Consider the following 18529-nt stretch of genomic DNA (forward strand, 5'->3'; position numbering starts at 1 on the left):
GCATAATCATAAGGATTGTGAGGATCATAACGATGGCATTTTCAAAATGATCCCAACCGTCCTCATCGTCATGGATTCAATCGTTTAATTATGTTGTGAATATCTTTTTTTTTTTTTAAACGAATCAAAAAGTCAGCCCTTTTGGATTCTAACAGGTGTCTTTCTCTGTTCTAGGATGGGATATATGGTTCTCGTCTCTGAGATGTGATGTACTGGATTTGTAAGGAGCTTTGACGAGAGAAGAACCACTCACAGGTATGTGACAAGTCAATCCACTACCTCATCAGATTAAACAGCTGCTAATATCATGACGACTATTCCCTGCACTGTTTCTTCAAACTCACTCCCAAACACAGAAAATCATGAACACATTTTATTCAGGAGATTCCAACAACATTTTTCAGCTTGCTGTCAAGTTCCCCTCTTCGAGTGATTCAACCGACCTTGCATAAATGTGACCGACTGACTCGATTCGGTTTTATGTAGAAAAATTTGAAATGGTGTTTTTTGAACCATTTCAAACTCAGCGCTAGAAAATGGTATCATACACTGCAGTTGAGGCACAATGGGAAAGAAAATAAACTTGTAACCTCACTTTTGAGAAAATGGCCCTTGAATGTTTTTGTACATCTACTGGAGAGCTCATCTTTGTCTACACCCATTCAGCATCATTCACACCCTGTTAAGCCTTAGCCCCACCCATCTCTTTGAGGATTCACATGTGAGGCCATGTGCTAAACAACCAAAGATTTCAAGACTAAAGGCTGGTTTATACTACAGGTGTGTTCATAAATTCAATCTGGAGTGGCAGAGTGCGCTCAGAGTGCACAATCAAAGCAATGTCAGATTGTCTGTTCATGAATTCAGATCATTTCACTCTCGGAGTGTTCAGAGCGCCCACTGGACGCTCTGGCCGAGGAGTCGGGTTGATCCGAGCGTTCTGACCTAACAACAGCAGTCAAGCACCCAAGCTACCTGTCTGACTTTGGTTAGCTTGCTAGAATGATTGCATTTTGATAAAAAAATAAGTTTACGTTCAAATGGCTCCCCTGTGAAGTAGTGATGCGCGACATACGCCTAGTTTCCTGAAACTAATCACAAATTCCAAGAAGTTTCCTTTGAAAGCATAAATATGCAACAGGGCAAGATTGCATGTCTATTTAATCTCTTACACAACATTCTAATGATCATTCGTGGGGTCCTCCTATTTCACTTGTTTCCTCTTGTGAGATTTCATGAGTTGATGGTTAGGGAAATGCTAGGTGGTCATTAACAAATGCAAATTTCCAGGACAGCACTGGTAAACCACTAATATCCCCCTTCAGCGATGGGAGGTTTTTCTGGTCAGTAACCACACCCATCCACCAAGCATGTTTGGATTGCGCTCCCCGATGCAAATTATGTTTTCGGTGTAATCATGCAAAAGTGCAGCTGGCTTCCATTTTGCTGTGCCTCGCGTCTCTACCCGCCTCATGCTAACCCTCCCCCCTACCTCTCAACCCTGTCCATCTGATCCATCTCATATTCACTCCCCATCTTGCTTTCGAATTTGTCCTTGTTTTCTTGTGCACCTTTCATCTCTCCCTCTCCAAATCGTATGCAGTCGCGCACATGCGTGACTTTCATCTCCCCCACCTGAGGGTTTTGATGAGCTTTCCCACACAAATACCCCCCCATAACCCTTCCCCTCTCCTTACTGCGGGCTGTTTTTTTCAGTGAATGCCACCTCACTCCCGATGTTTCTTTTCTTTGCCACTCAAAGAGATTGAGGAGAAGATATTGGCTCGGTGAAAAAAAATAATCTCGGACGCCTGACATATCGTCCGCAGCTGCTGAAGTGACTTAATCTTAAACCGCAGGATACGTCAGTCGGCGGTCTGAATATGGTACACGTTATTAGTGACAGAGGTTAATAAATTCAGCATAAGGTGCCATGTCACCCTTTCCAATAACGCCACACGGAATCACACTGGGAGATTTTGCATTTCATGTTACTTGGCGTCGAGAGGATTTTGAATGGCATTTCCTCCTCTGCTGGATAATACAGAAAACAGTGTGGACGTTCTGGCTAAAATTAATCTAAGCGTAAACCCATGTTTGTTGTAAAATAACTATGTATTTATGTCCCAGCCAGTCCTTCCCTCTGCACAGTATGAACTGAAGCAAGGACGGGAAGCTGCAGAGTCAAATGTAATTGGCATATTAGTCACAAAGTGACAAGGAAGCTGTTGTGCATTTGAATAACATGGGGCAACCGTGAGGGGTAGTTGTGCGGGCTTGTAGCTGAAAGCTAGCACATTTAATGCATCTTATCCATGTACAGAGCAATTCTCAATTGTATTTTCTTGATTACATTTACATAATTTAGCAGACTCTCTTCTCCAGAGTGACTTACAGGGGCAATTAGGGTTTTTCACATAGTCAGCTAGGGGCTTCGAACCAGCGACTTTTCGGTTACTGACCCAACATTCTTAACCGCTAGGCTACTTGTCGCCCTTACATTCCTCCCCTCCAATCTTTTCTTCCAATGTCTTTTGAGATGAAGGCTATGAGAGAGGGCATGAAGAATCAAGGATAAACAATTGAGATGCAGCCCCATTTTTATAGATCTCTGGGTCTTCAACCCCAACAGCCTGCTGCTCGGATCTCATGTAATAGTAGAAGTTTGCTACTCTATTAGTGTTGAAAGGTGTCAAAGGAATTTATATCCGTAGTCTACTTTCATTACAAATCATCTTTAATAACTCCCGACATGGAATTAAGGCCTTCATTTGATGCACCTTCTTTTGCCTAATGTGCGGTCACTTTGATTTAAGTCCAATCTGGCGGAAGGAGACTATGCCGGTGGAACGTTGGGGGAGCCTCTGAATGGGATCCTTGGGAAGTCCCGACTCTGACGTCACCCCATTTGAAGTTGAAATTTAACACCGTTAAGGTAAGGGTTATGGTTAGAGATAGGCGTAGGGTTTAGGGTAGGGATGGATAGCACTGAGAATCCCGGATAGCACTAAACCTTTACAACCAATACATCTTTCCTAGCGCGCTTTGCATACCCACCTAGGTTGCCCTAGTGAGAGCAGTGTAAGGTCTATTTGACCACAATGGGTTCTGGTCACATGTACTCCTAGGTTTTGGTTTAGTTATCTTAAAGCAGTGCCCTTTGTTTTGTTAGTTTGAGTCGACAATCATGCTGTCTAGGTCTCTCTAAGACGATGCAAAGTAATTTAAATGGAGTTCAAGTAGACGGGAGAGGAATAATTTTTAGCAAAGTCGGCAATGTCCTCAAATTTTAATTCAACCCGAAGACAGTTGACTTTACAGGTCTTGCTGGTGCTTTGGCAAAAAAAATGACTCAATGCCACAAAGGAGGAACACGTTGGTGTTTGACCTAAAATGACTGAAAAAGTCATTTGATGAACTTATGATATCTCTAGTGGTGAATTTGTTGACACTCGGCCGCGTAGACCGTTGTTATCTGTGGCGCCATGAAACTGTGAGGCATGTTTACGGTCACCTCTGCCCCAGTAGGTGGAAAGGTCCTTGCAGGTTGTGATACAGTACACTTCCCATTTTGACCAGAGCCCGATGGGGTACTGCATATAGGGAATAGGGTGCTATTTTGGACGCATCCAATGTGTTAATGTAGAGAACGTGTACATGTCTTGTCCTTGCTTGGATTCTTTGTTTGCTTACGTGATGCTCTACTTGCCCCACACTGCTTTCTCTCTCCCTCCCTCCCTCACCCCCTTATCTCTCTCCCTCCCTCACCCCCTTATATCTCCCTCTGTCTTTCACCCTCTTCCATTATTTTTCTTCCTCTCTTTCTTTCTTCCTTCCCTCCTTCTCTCCGCCTCTGTATTTATTGTCCTTCTTCCTCTCTCTATCCCTGCCCCCCTCCCCCTCCGCCCCCTCTCTCCCCCAGTCATGCTTGCTCAGCTCTTAGCCTGGCTGTGTGTTTCTACCTATGTCCCCCCCTGGCCTTAGTTGCTTTGCTCTAAATATACATACCGTGCTGTTTGCCGTGCTGCTACGGCTGCTGCTGAGACAAGGGAATCACAGCTTATTCCCCTCACTAGTTTACATAACCAACTCATACAGTATGGATGTATTCAGTGGCCCATCCGTGGCACATTGTCATGTTATAATGATGGAGCATAATGTGGTGGGACCTCGGCTAGTTCTGTTTGTGAATTGGTTCTGAATATGTTATTTGTGTTATGAATATTTATCACTGTTGGTATAACATTTTTCCATTGCTGAAGCTGTTGAGGTTGTATGTTTGTAATTCATTGTGAATCACAACCCCTGCTTTTGTACTGTGCAATCATTGGGTGATATCTTTATGAGAACCTTAAAAGATATTGCAATCATCACCAGTTCAGGTCATCTCACACTAAAGATCAGTCAGCAACTGCTTGCAATTAGTCCACTTTCACCGTATGGACCATATTGATTGATACAGAAGATAATTAATGGGACTTTCATGGTTGAATCATAAAGGATTAGGCCCATCTCTGAGATGATCCAAAATGGAGTCATAAGCCTGGAGATGTGTTCAAGAAGGGTTGACTACACCCTCCTCCCCTCTGTCACACACTGCCTGCTCAATCCCAGAGGGCTGTGCGGTGTGAGGAAGGTTCCACTGGGCTTGATGAGGCGGTTCAGAAGCACCACCCCCCCTGCCACCTCAGGAGGGAGGGAACAAATCTGACAAAGTCAAGTCTGATTAAGTCAATGCGGTCTGGGGAAGTTCGATGTCATGTGCCCCACTGCTCCTCTGACATGCACCCTGACAAGTTTCAGATCTTAATAACAGTAGAGTTACAGTATGGCCTTAATGGGGAGCTCATGTAGTCTTAAAGGGATAGTTCACCAGAAATGATTTGATCTTTTACGCCAGACATTATGGCCTTAAAGAGGAGCTCACACGGACGTAATAACAATACATTATGGGCTCGCGATAGACTAGCGTCCTGTCCAGGGGGTGTACTTGTACATCACGCTACAGAAACAGGAGATCCTGTCCTTTAGGCCATTCTGGCCGGGACAAGGCTACTATTATGGGGAACTTGTACTGTTGAAGTCGGAAGTTTACATACACTTAGGTTGAAGTCATTAAATCTCGTTTTACAACCACTCCACAAATTTCTTGTTAACAAACTATAGTTTTGGCAAGTCGGTTATCTACTTTGTGCATGACACAAGTAATTTTTCCAACAATTGTTTTTCAGACAGATTATTTCACTTATAATTCACTGTATCACAATTCCAGTGGGTCAGAAGTTTACATATACTAAGTTGACTGTGCCTTTAAACAGCTTGGGAAATTCTAGAAAATGATGTCATGGCTTTAGAAGCTTCTGATAGGCTAATTGACATAATTTGAGTCAATTGGAGGTGTGTGTACCTGTGGATATATTTCAAGGCCTACCTTCAAACCTTTGCTTGACATCATGGTAAAATCAAAAAGAAATCAACCAAGACCTCAGAAAAAAAATTGTAGACCTCCACAAGTCTGGTTCATCCTTGGGAGCAATTTCCAAAGGCCTGAAAGTACCAGGCTCATCTGTACAAACAATAGTACGCGAGTATAAACACCATGGGACCACGCAGCCATCATACCGCTCAGGAAGGAGACCTGTTCCTAGAGATGAATGTACTTTGGTGCAAAAAGTGCAAAATGTAATCCCCGAACAACCGCAAAGGACCTTGTGAAGATGCTGGAGGAAACGGGTACAAAAGTATCTATATTCACAGTAAAATGAGTCCTATATCGACATAACCTGAAAGGCCGCTCAGCAAGGAAGAAGCCACTGCTCCAAAACCGCCATAAAAAAGCCAGGCTACGGTTTGCAACTGCACATGGGGACAAAGATTGTACTTTTTGGAGAAATGTCCTCTGGTCTGATGAAACAAAAAATAGAACAATTTGGCCGTAATGACCATCGTTATGTTTGGAGGAAAACGGGGGAGACTTCCAAGCCGAAGAACACCATCCCAAACGTGAAGCACGAGGGTGGCAGCATCATGTTGTGGGGGTGCTTTGCTGCAGGAGGGACTGGTGCACTTCAAAAAATAGATGGCATCATGAGGATGGAAAATTATGTGGATATATTGAAGAGACATCTCAAGACATCAGTCAGGAAGTTAAAGCTTGGTCGCAAATGGGTCTTCCAAATGGACAATGACCCCAAGCACACTTCCAACGTTGTGGCAAAATGGCTTAAGGACAACAAAGTCAAGGTATTGGAGTGGCCATCACAAAGCCCTGACCTCAATTCTATAGAAAATTTGTGGGCAGAACTGAAAAAGTGTGTGCGCGCAAGGAGGCCTACAAACCTGACTCAGTTACATCACCTCTGTCAGGAGGAATGGGCCAAAATTCACCCAACTTATTGTGGGAAGCTTGTGGAGGGCTACCTGCAACGTTTGACCAAAGTTAAACAATTTAAAGGCAATTCTACCAAATACTAATTGAGTGTAAGTAAACTTTTGACCCACTGTGAATATGATGAAATAAATAAAAGCTGAAATGAATCATTCTCTCTACAAATTGTCTGACATTTAACATTCTTAAAATAAAGTGGTGATTCTTACTGACCGAAGACAGGGAATTTTTACTAGGATTAAATGTCAGGAATTGTGAAAAACTGAGTTTAAATGTATTTGGCTAACGTGTATGTAAGCTTCCGACTTCAATAGTATTGTGACATCCCAAGGGCCTCTTCCTCTTGCAGAGCCTCAATAATGTATTCTAATATAAACTAACAGCGAGAATAGAATGTGCTGATGCAGATTTAAAGGGAACTGCCAGTCATACCAGTGGATGTCATATAATATGACTGAGGAATCTCAACCAGCCCCACCCTGTGGTTAATAATATTTTCATTGGCTCAAGGGGCTTTAGTGTGGTTGTAGTCGGTCTCGTTCTGGCAGGTATGCAAATGTGGTAACAGGAGAGTGAAAGAGCCAATGCACATGCCCTCCTTTGTTGTCGTGCAGGTTGTCGTTGATACCATGTAATTTTATTTTATTTTTTTTCTTCTCATTCCGTACCTCTGGCTCCCACCTGTGAAGTTAGGTGTCCCTTTGTGCCCGTCTAAAAAATAAACGACACTCAGCGACCAGGTCTCGGGAGTCGCTGCCTGACAACTAGCGCGCACCCGGAGGTAATCAGAAGCTGTCAAATGGAAAGGGCTTGGGCTGCGTTTTGAGAGGCAACTCTCTCCAGTCTCCTCGCTGGTCTAATTTGAGCATGGGGTACAGTGGCGATGAGCCCAGTATCAATATGAGGACCTAAAAGCAAAACGCATGTAAGTGAAGAAAAATGGACCCCAACAAGAAAGCAAAGTGGCGCCATCTTGTCAGTCACACCCTAACCAAACCTAATTGCTCTCAGAAGAATTCCGGATGACTTTGAGTAACACAAATAATGTCCCTTTTCTGTGCTTCCAAGATGACGACGACTTGTGAATATAATTAATCAATTTCTTCCTGCTATATGTTTATGCTCTGTCTCACTCCGAGGCAGACGGAAAGTGAAAAATGTGCCACCTTAAAAGATTAGGGCTGACAAATTCTGGATGTGTGTCTTTTCTGGAGACAAATGAAAGATCCTGGCATACCGGAGGCCCTTTGGGGGCCCATCATACGAGTCCACCCTTGAACGGATGGTTCTAAACCGCAGACGGACACAGAGCCCCGCCGCAATCTGTTTCAGCCATTCCTGGGATTTATTTACAGCCGCAGCCCTATAAAATCCAGAATTTATGTCATACTTTTTAATTAGAAATAATGTCTTGTAGAATTGAAGTGATATACAGCTTAATCAATATATAGACTGTGTCTGGACAGGATGACAGACAACACTATTGACAGCTCACAGAGTAGCCTAACTTAACACTTTGTCTTTCAGAGAAATATGTTGTTTGAGATTAGTTTCCTTCCTCCGCAATCTCTTTTTTTCACGTTTTCTGTATTTTTCTCTTTCTCTTTTTTTCTCTCTCTCCCTCTGTCTCTCTCGACAATCTGCCAACATCTTCGAACAGATAGTATTTTCTTCAGATTGAATCAGGCTCCCTCGTCACTCTGTATTTACCCAAATAATTATTTTACCTGAGCGAGCCCCACTGTGCTGTTTATTGCTGTTGTATAGGTTTGAATAGCGGGAAAGCTGGAGGTGGGTTTTAATGAATATGAACTTACAAATCGAGAGAGAAATGAAACTCAAGTGGGTATTGTATAAATCTCTCTCTCTCTGTAAGCTAAGGTAGAGGGGAAAACTAGGAAACTGTGAGCCCGTTCACTTAAAACCGCTTAGACGATTTATATTCAATTTGTATTTTGTTGTGAGAAAGCATGGTTTAATTAAGTTTTTATATCATTTGAGTTAAATTTGTCTTCTCATTTCACACAATACACATAGTTTGATTGATTAAAGAAAATACACGGCTGCTTTGGTGGAATGTCACATGATAACCCAGAGTTATTTTGACCGGAGGGCAACGATAGAGTTAATATTTGTCCAAATTCTTGGCTAGGTCTACCAAATTGTTTATTACTTTTTATTATTTTTAGCTCTCGAAACATTGACTTATTCATGTCACATCCAGGATACAGGAACCACATTTACAGGATTCATATTCTCATGGAGTCTAAAACAAATATATGCCAGAGTATATTGCCATGTTGTTTTAGGGGGCAATCTAAGCACAATGATGTCTGGGAGCGTTGACAATGACACCTATAGCAAGGTTTTCAATCCCGCTTTAGGTGTGTGGTGCTGCGCTGGTTACAAGGTCAGGTATGAAGGTTGTGTTTGTTTATGGAAAGGCAGTTACTGTTGCCATGCGGATTTACCATTTACGGAATTAGTTTTCCTTTTTAATATACGGCTTGTCTTTTCTCTCTATAAATATTTGTCCCTATCCCCTGCCACTAGTCATTTTGAAGCAATCCTATCCCTAATCCATAATGCATCGAGAACTCTGAGAATAGCACAAATAAATGTCATATCGCCTTTTGGTGTGTGTGCTGCAAAACTAGGAATGGTGTCTTTGGGAAAGTTGTAAGATAAGAGGTGACAGTAAATCCCATGCGTACAACACCTGGCGAGTCGATGACAACATGACTCAATCAGATGGAGTGAGGCGGTGAGGGAGTCTGAGAGAAGCTCTGAGAGGCCATTGAGCTTCCCATTGTCTCTGCTTTGCTGATTTAATCAGCAAATGAATGACAAAAGAAGCTCTATCAGAACATTTATGGTAATGTCAGAAGGCATGCGTGCAAAGTCCCCAAGATTGTTGCACATTATATAGACTGCCTATCACACGACTCACTAATGAATATGAAGATGTGGTACACACACACAAATTATATACATTTTAATTTGTTGCACAATGAAAGGTCAGTACCGCATTTCAAACAGCCAGGAATTATCTAATGATTTCAGCCTAGGTATATTTTTACAAGCCCTATCTTCCACAATCATAAGACCCACTAATAATTGTATTTTATCAAAATAGTTTAACCTGCTTTTTTGCAATAATAAATGGCTTTCAAGTCTATGGAAAATCTGTTTTTTTGCTACACATTTAGCCAGAACCATGCACATCCACTAATAATGACCAACTTCTGGTAGCAGGCGTTAGAGAAAATTAACACAGGTCTCATAACCAATCGCTCAAGCATAAGCCCATGTGCTATTGAGTAGCCAGCTAATATTTCTATTTAAAGTCTAGCCAACTTGGATCTATTCGCTTGCTAACAAGGTAGAACAGTTGAACTGTTATGAATACACCCTCCTGTCCGGCTCCCAACAGTTTGAACTGCGTAGCCTGTTCCCTTTAACATGTTGAAATCAAGTGGCCTACCTGGGTAAGAACATGTTCTCAGAATGAGTTACCAGTTCCTTATATGAATGCATCTTTTTATGGTCATTGCACATTTATAAAAACAGCTAGCTCATTAGTCCAAATAAATAATAAAAAAAATATATATGTATATATTTTTTTTAATTTCATACTTTTACTTTTGATAGTTATGTATATTTTAGCAATTACATTTACTTTTGATACTTAAGTATATTTAAAACCAAATACTTTTAGACATTTACTCAAGTAGTATTTTGCTGGGTGACTTACTTCATTTTCTCTAAAAAGGTATCTTTACTTTTACTCAAGTATGACAACTTTTTCCACCACTGGCAGTACCACTTATCGCTAGTAGCATTTTAGCCATGGACTGTAATGTGCTAGCTGTTTTAATATATATTAAGCAACACAGACGGCACAATTTTCCTGTATTAAAAATGTACGGACAGCCAGGGGCACACCAACATTCAGAAATCATTTACAAACGAATCATTTGTGTTTAGTGAGTCCGCCAGATCAGAGGCAGTAAAGATGACCAGGGATGTTCTCTTGATAAGTGTGTGAATTGGACCATTTTCTGTCCTGCTAAGAATTCAAAATGTAACGAGTACTTTTTGGTGTCAGGGAAAATGTATGGAGTAAATATTACATCATTTTATTTAGGAGTGTAGTGAAGTAAACGTAAAAGTTGTCAACAATATAAATAGTAAAATTACAGATCCCCCAAAAACAACTTAAGTAGTACTTTTTAAAGTATTTTTACTTAAGTACTTTACACCACTGGGTACTCCAATCCCGCATGTGACAAACTGAGCATCCATTTTCTACAATCATGTCCGTTGATACTCCCGTTTTTAGTAGGGTCTGCAGTGTTCTACATTTTAAAATGTTCTCCTTTATTACAGTAAAATGTCTCAATGTTTTTCGGCGTCCATGTGAACCATTCTGTTAGCGCTAAAACATACATTCAAATGAATTGAATTAATTTGATACATTGCCCAGCCTTAACACACACACACAAACTCCCCTCTGTTCTCCGATGCACCTTCTATTCTCATTCATTAGTGTTGCGTTCACTTCTCAGGGCAGGTAGAGACTCCAATAATGACTTAATGCTTTGTGTTTACAGACTCGTGAGTTAGATGGTGAAGAATGCTACGCTGCCAGCCCCTAGTCAATGGTTAACTGTTCTCGTGCGATTCGAAGCATCCGGAATCTGTCACAACTGACTACCCTCCCCTACATCTTGACCCGCTTCCTAGGCTCATTTTCCTTCCCCTCTGAGCTTGTCCGCGCTTATCTGAGTCTTTTGTGTAACCCAAGCATATAGAGAAGTAGTATTGGGGCTGGGGTTACTCATGTCTGTTCTTCCTTTCATCATGATCCTCTAATTCCCCAAAATACCCAGAATCCTATTTGCTAGGCCACAGGTGGCCTCGTGTTGCAATGTTGCGGCCACACAGCGGCTCTCCGCTAAGCAAGCACAGACGTTTACTCACCCGCCCTCGCTTTTGTGTACCTGAATGGCGGTAATACCCAATACGGCTAGCGTACACACGGCTAATCCTTCAACCGTTGTAAAACGCACAGTTGTCAGGTACGCAGCTTTGGACGAGGTTAACTGTGAAGTCCAGGTATTATTCACATGTTGTTTTTCCCCTCACCGTTCCTGACAGATGTGTAGCTGGCGTGTATGGGAAAATACCCCGGATTCTCAAAACAAATTCTCCAATTTAGCAGACAGGGCAGGTGTTGCGAACCACACTAACTGTGCCTAAAAGCAAAGCTTCCAGTATTGGTGCCGGCAGTGCTGGCGCTAACGGCGGCCTAGTTTCAGTCTTTTTGTGATGGGATTTATTGGGTAGAAGCCGTTGCATACCAGAGTAGGCTACCAGTACTGCCCTGAGACCATGACTGGGCCTGTTCACAAGAGTAGGGTCACAACCGGCAATGAACTTGGTGCCCCACAGTTAATTACAAATTAGAACGCCATGCGACCCTGAGGATGTGCTCCATGGGTGGAATAATGAACACCTGGAAATGGAAAGAATAAGAAGGATGAGGTAAAGAGAGAGAGAGAGTAGTGCATATTAAAGCTACAATATGCATTTGACATCTTTATGCATTGTGTTGCCAACCCTTCAACTCTGTTGAACTCTATTTCTGTACTGTAATTTTATACCGGTATGCTAACTTGGATTGTGAGGCCCTAATTGCGTTTTACTTAATTCAACAACTGACTTGAATTGCATTTTGCTCATTGACGTTTTCCCTCTGGGTGTAATGTGAGATACCTGCTTATAAGCACACTCTACAGTTTGTACTTTACATCTACTCTTCCAGGTCACAGTGCAGCTGACAGTCGGGTTAGTTCTCTGGGTTGCTTTCGTGGTGAGAACGCTCTAGTCCACAGACATCATATGATGATGCAGTGTGGCAGGCCCCGGTGAATCATCCCCCGCCGTCACAGGTGGGGGAAATACATCTGTGCTACTGGCAGTCTGAAGGTGGCTCATGGCCGAGTGCTCAGCAAGGGGTTTGGATCCGATGGAAATTCAGTGTTTATGTGACGTGGGGGATAAAGACATGGAGCAATCGATCGAGAAAGAAGAGGGAAAACATTGACTTATTGGTGAAGCTGTGGAAATACCAAATACTGTCTTCATATGGTCAAGACATATGAAACAGTAGACCGGGAAGTACATTTTATTTCCAATGTCAGTGTGTGCTTGTGCTTACATCAACGTCTTGTTTATTTAGTTTGCGCTTGTGTACGTCTGCTTCTGTGGGGTGCGATGTCAAGGCACGCTCTGTGTGTGTGTGTGTGTGTGTGTGTGTGTGTGTGTGTGTCGGACGACTCCGAGGCCCCTTTTGATCAAAGGCTGATTCCCTGGACAACGGGAGGCCTTTCTATTGGCCACTCCGGTTCACGGTATCCTTATTTAACCATTCTCCACGAACGGCCCTCGCCCAGTGTCGGATACGGCGGATAGTTTTCCTCCGCCTTTTGCTACGGGACGTGGAATGGAAGGCGAATACGAGGGGATGACGTGTTCCTCTGTGACGTTCCCTTCATTGTGTGGCTCGGCGCAATTCCTTCCACGGTAATTGGGGTGTGAAAGCAACACCCGCTTGCCTATTGTCTCGGTATCTGATTCTGTAATGCGTTCAGACCACACTCGGGCCACACTAGTAAAGAGAGAGTAGGAAGAGTAAGGGAGGAAAATGAGTGACGGAGGGAGTATGTGGTGACAAAGGGGAATTCGGGTTGAGATTGTGAAAATGGCAGATGGTGATTATCAGAAGGCTGAGTACCATGTGGACAGAGGGAAATTGACTGATTATACATGGACAGAAGTAAATTGTCTTAGAGAGACAGGGAGGTTCCAGAGAAAGCAACAGTGTACAGATTTAGCAGAGAGTTTGATTCTGAGAGAACAACTGAGAGAGCTGTGCGAGTGAGTGTTCGATAGCCAAACTAGGTTCAGCTCTTTATACAATGTACAGGAGATTGAGAGAACCAGAGGTCCTAATTGTGCCACACCATCTGCCCACTATAGGGAACAGGCCAATGAGTGTGACTCCTTCCAACAGGCTCGGTGACGAGCAGATGTGTGTGTGTGTGTGTGTGTGTGTGTGTCCTGTATGGTTGTATAAATATGTACGTCTCTATATTTGAAGTATGTTTGCGTACATGCATGAGTAATGTAACACTAGAGGACGTTCTTTGAAAATTACCAGCGAGCAGACATTCCAAACTGACTCTAAAATGATCAGTCTGTTATCCAGCCCCATCTAGCTATGTTTGACACTTTAAAATAATTATTTTACGGGAAATGTCCAAACAAAAGTAGGTTGAGGAAAAGGTAGAATTTCTGAGGGAAAACATCGAGGACCAAGCCTCCCTTGTCTTCCACACTCCTTGCTCGAACTGTGCCGAACCAGAAAGGGCTATGTGTAAGAGATAATCGCATTGGTTACATTCATCACATTACCTGGATCTCTTTACTTACACCTGGATCTCTTTACTTACACCTGGATCTCTTTACTTACACCTGGATCTCTTTACTTACACCTGGATCTCTTTACTTACACCTGGATCTCTTTACTTACAGATCTAAAGGTGATAGGAGCAACCTGAAATCCTACCCAATTGTCTTACTGGAGGGATGCCATCCGATTTAGGTAACAAGGACATTTTATTTGCATAGCAAATCAACGACAACTAACCTGACTGTGGCTATGCCAGGTTTTCCATTTAGTTTCAGCAGCCTTTCTGTTTAATTGTTGTTATTGTCAAGAGTATTAAAGGGTGTCTTCTCAATGTAAATGAATCTGTAGTATCATTAGGCACCTCCTTAAAGATTCAATTTAATACGGAGTATAACATTTCCATCACAGTGACCCAACTGCTCTTGTGGTGCCTCCACTTCCAAAATGTTGTTATGATGTGAATGTGGTTTAATTTAGCAAATGCTCATTGAATTAGGAATGTATTTATTCATAAAGCACTTTTTTTTGAGTGGGAGGTGTAAGCCACTAAATATGACAGTAGGGTAATGGATTTTTTATTTACTTGCCCGACCAGCAGTGTTGGTTGGTGCCAATCCCATCTGTACATTTGAATATGAAATATATGAACTTTTTTTGTGAATATTGATATCAACTCTCAGAATATACTGTAAATCATGGACTATGAGCTGGTTAACACTCATACAGTATGATATAAATTCTTAACCGTCCAATTTGCACAAGAGAAATAATGACCAGATATGACAAGGCAGCCCCTCCCCCTCTCTCACTTGGTCGTGTTTGGTCACAGCAGGAAAGGGACGTTGGCATTCTCCTCATATCCTGCATACTCATATCCCTAAGTCCCTCTCATAATTATTATTCAGTGGATGCATTGCTTGGCACAAGGACAAAACTTTGCATAATTTATGCAAGACCGTCATCAATTTTATTTAAACGGCCCCAGACACGTTCTTTTGCTTTTCACTAAATAGACAAGCTCTGGTCGGACATAAAACGCAGGCGGAGGAAAGAAAGAACTTTATTTATATCTTTATCTAAACTTTGAACCAGTGTTCAGTTTATATATTAGGTTCCATATGTGGCCAACTCAAATAAATTGTATTTATGTGCATACTTTTGCATAGCCTGGTATGATACTGCAAATCTACAGACACAGGGATGAAGGTTTTAAAGCATAAAGCTTATTTTGAAGGGGATAAATATATTCCCAGGTATGCTGTTGTTGAAGATGAGGTAAGTGTGTTAAGGTACAGCAGTCTTCCCGTACAGCAGTCTTCCCGTACAGCAGTCTTCCCGTACAGCAGTCTTCCCGTACAGCAGTCTTCAGGGCTTTTGCTCTGAGACTTGGAAGGTATTTTCAGTGCAGTGCTCAAAGGAAAATGTCCTCAGAGAACGAAAGGAGGGGGCTGCTCTTATTGTCCTGTATCCCAGGATGTTGCCGGGCTATTTACACCAACCTTAATGAAGAAAAGGAGATGTAAATAGCTTCTCTTTATTAGCTAACCACATCCAATGAGAGCTGTGTGGTCTTTTTCACTTTGCATTCCACTCCCGTGATATTCCAAGTAATAAACCTGTTTTTTTTTCCACTGCATTGTCCATCAGTGTGGATATCACACACCAGCCGTGTGCGACTGCCAGACCATTGCAATGCGCTTTTCGGTGCCAGAAACAGGAAAGGGCAAGTCAGTTTGACTTTGTCTGACCACACTGCAGAGTGTACTGAAACCCATGAATATTGGCAGCTCTCTTCCATTTCTAAACAGAGTGGATTTAATGGACAGGGGGAACATTTCACAAATACTCCCACTCCGGAGGTAAACGACAAGTCCCACTAATTTACTTTTGGCTCCTCTCTTTGTCACTCTGTCTCCGGGATTACGTTTGTTAGCGAGGAGCGTAAAAACAAATGAGAACTTTTCTATTATGAAACGAGGTGTGGAATTACATTCCGCTGCCAACCCCCATTTCTTTTTATCTTTAAAAAAAAAAAAAGTTTTATTTGGTTACATTAGCTGAAAATGGGACTTTCTTTAAAGAATAATGTGTAAGAGATGCTATTTAATCAGTTTGCTCAACATTTCAGGTCGGGATGTAATTTCCTGACTTTGTCTTCCAGTCCATTTACGAGCTGAGCCACGTTATACTACTTCAATGGACATGCCTTTTTACTTTTGTTTAGGTTTAATTTGTTTGCACCAAATAAAATATGTGATAAACAATAATACAAATAAAATAATACGGTTTGCAAGTGTGGTTGGAAGCCCAAGGGCTCATATAAAAACCACACCACAATCTAAGACCAAAAAATAAATAAGGTTTGTTAAAACAGATTACAAAACCCACTAATCATAAATGTACTGATCAATCACACAAAAATAAACAGTATATCTTTTGTTTAAATGTGAGCATGTGAGAGTTGGGATATATGGAGGAGTAGTTTGGTCGAGTAGTTTGGTTCATCAGGCTGACCCCCCAGTCTTCGCTTGGCAATGTGAATATAAGAATTCCAGAGTAGGGTGGTATCTCTATCTTATATAGAATTGACTATGTGAGGTGAGGCAGTGGGGAGGGTGAAGGTTATCGCAGTGTCTTGTGTTAAATAGATGGATTTCAGAATTAACCAGGAAGAAACCATTTGAAGGTTTTAGGTAAACTGTCTGGGAGATATGAGTATTTGTAGATAAAAATGCATAATTGGCGTACAGTGATGTAGTAAATGGATAAGATATTGAGTTTCTTAAAGGTGCAGATGGAGCCAGGTAAATAGCTGAGGTGGCTAGTCTTGTAAATGTCTTTTGTATGATGAGTCATTTGTGTAGGTAGATGTTTGTACTGGCCCAGACAATATTATAGTAAATAAGATATGGTTAAATGAAGCTATAGTAAAGAGTTATGAAGCAAGCCTGATGAACCAAACCACGCATCTTTCTGATGATACAAACAGATTTCATCACTTTCCTGCAGACAAATTGAATAGGATCTTTTAAGGTTAACTTTTCATTCATCAGAACTCTGAGGAATCTAGGCTGTGACTATTTCTTATTCTTACTAGTGAATACAATAAAGTTAGATTTTTTTTTTACATTGAAAGAATTTGTTTATCTGGAACCATTCAGAAAATTTGACCATGCCTGAGTTGGCTTCATGAATTAGTGAATAAAAAATCTTGTGAGATCAAATTGGTGTCATCAGCAAAGAGAATGGGAAGTACGGTAGAAGACACAACAGCAAGGTCATTGATTTTTTTTTTAATATATATTTTTTTAACCTTTATTTAACTAGGCAAGTCAGTTAAGAAAAAATTCGTATTTTAGATTAGGATTTAGATTTAGATTAGCAATAACAAAGGTCAAATCATCAACCCTGTGGGATGCCACAGGATATCTTGGCCATGGTAGATGCACAGCCGTTTGCATAAACATATTGTTTTCTATTTGTAATTCTGTGTTGTTTTTTTGGTCGCACTGCTTTGCTTTATCATGGCCAGGTTGCAGTTGTAAATGAGAACTTGTTCTCAACTGGCCTACCTGGTTAAATAAAGGTGAAATAAAAAAATAAAAAAAATAATTAAAAAAATCCATGTTGACTTTATATTATTTAATGATTCTTGGAATTTGTTAGTAAAATATATTTTTGGGGATAACCAAAGTAATACATTTTTTTTAATACTTTTTGTAATTTGCACAATTCAGAGGAGAGGGATTTGAGAAACGTTTTATACATCTTGTTTTTTTTTTAACTGAGGATTTTTGGAGACCGGTTGTAAACCAAGGTTTCCAGAACCCTTCTGCTGCTCTCTTATGTGGTTTAACTAAGGGAACACAGTGATGAAATACAGAGTTGAAAGATGTTAGAAAAGTCTGGTAAGCACACTCTACATCGGCCTGATTTTATAAACATTTTCCCGTGAAATATCATCAATCAACATGCTTTTTACATTTCCCGTGAAATATCATCAATCAACATGCTTTTTACATTTTCCCGGCAACATTGTGTTAGTGTTACACTTTAAAATACAAATATTTACACTTTAAAAGTGTTAATACTTCTAGCTAAGTAGTACCTAGTTGAATTACAAAGCCGATACTAGCAACACTAACGTACTCATAACTGCTTGCTTGATTTGTTTATGCACGTGTCCTAATTCCAAAGTAGTTTCCCCTTTGCGCTCCCATCTGCAATCATTCCCATTCATACGGAGCTCATCATATCAGATCTGTTCTCTCTCCATGCAGCTCAAGCATTTCCATTTAGACCCCGCTGTTCGCCATAGTGAAACAGATCAATACGCTACCCAGAGAGACTTATTTGCATGGTAACCTTTTGCTCAGTCTGAAAAATATGTAGGCCTATGGAGCATCAGAAAGTGGGCCATTTTACCCATAGGGTTTAGGACATTGCTTGACTACTGTTCTGTTCGTATTGACCCTAACTTGAGATTGAAATACATTTGAGTAAGAGCTCTGATTGGATAGAAATGGTGTTGCATTGTAGGGGCAGGCCGTATGGCTGTTTTTGCTATGCAGACCAAACCTTGAGAAGGCAATGTAGTCGAAATGCTGCAGAAACAGGGCAATGCACTTCTTCACTGTTTTCTGAGTAGCCACAGATTCAGAACA

At 41.3% G+C, this 18529-nt stretch overlaps 1 protein-coding gene across 12 annotated transcripts in view; it reads left to right on the forward strand.

Annotated features, from left to right (window-relative positions):
* LOC106577626 (adhesion G protein-coupled receptor L3) overlaps positions 1 to 18529 on the forward strand; it is a 360961-nt gene that overhangs the window by 54016 nt on the left and 288416 nt on the right. For 11 of the 12 annotated variants that reach the window (XM_082965148.1, XM_082965150.1, XM_014155890.3 and 8 more), the window contains exon 2: positions 175 to 255. The gene's annotated coding sequence lies outside the window, so the exon portion shown is untranslated. Of the gene's footprint in view, positions 1 to 174; positions 256 to 13987; positions 14058 to 18529 lie in introns of all 12 variants that reach the window. The other variant, XM_082965143.1, reaches the window with a different exon arrangement.

The sequence above is a fragment of the Salmo salar genome, chromosome 18 (assembly GCF_965601325.2).
Source record: "Salmo salar chromosome 18, fSalSal1, whole genome shotgun sequence".
Lineage (NCBI taxonomy): Eukaryota > Metazoa > Chordata > Actinopteri > Salmoniformes > Salmonidae > Salmo > Salmo salar.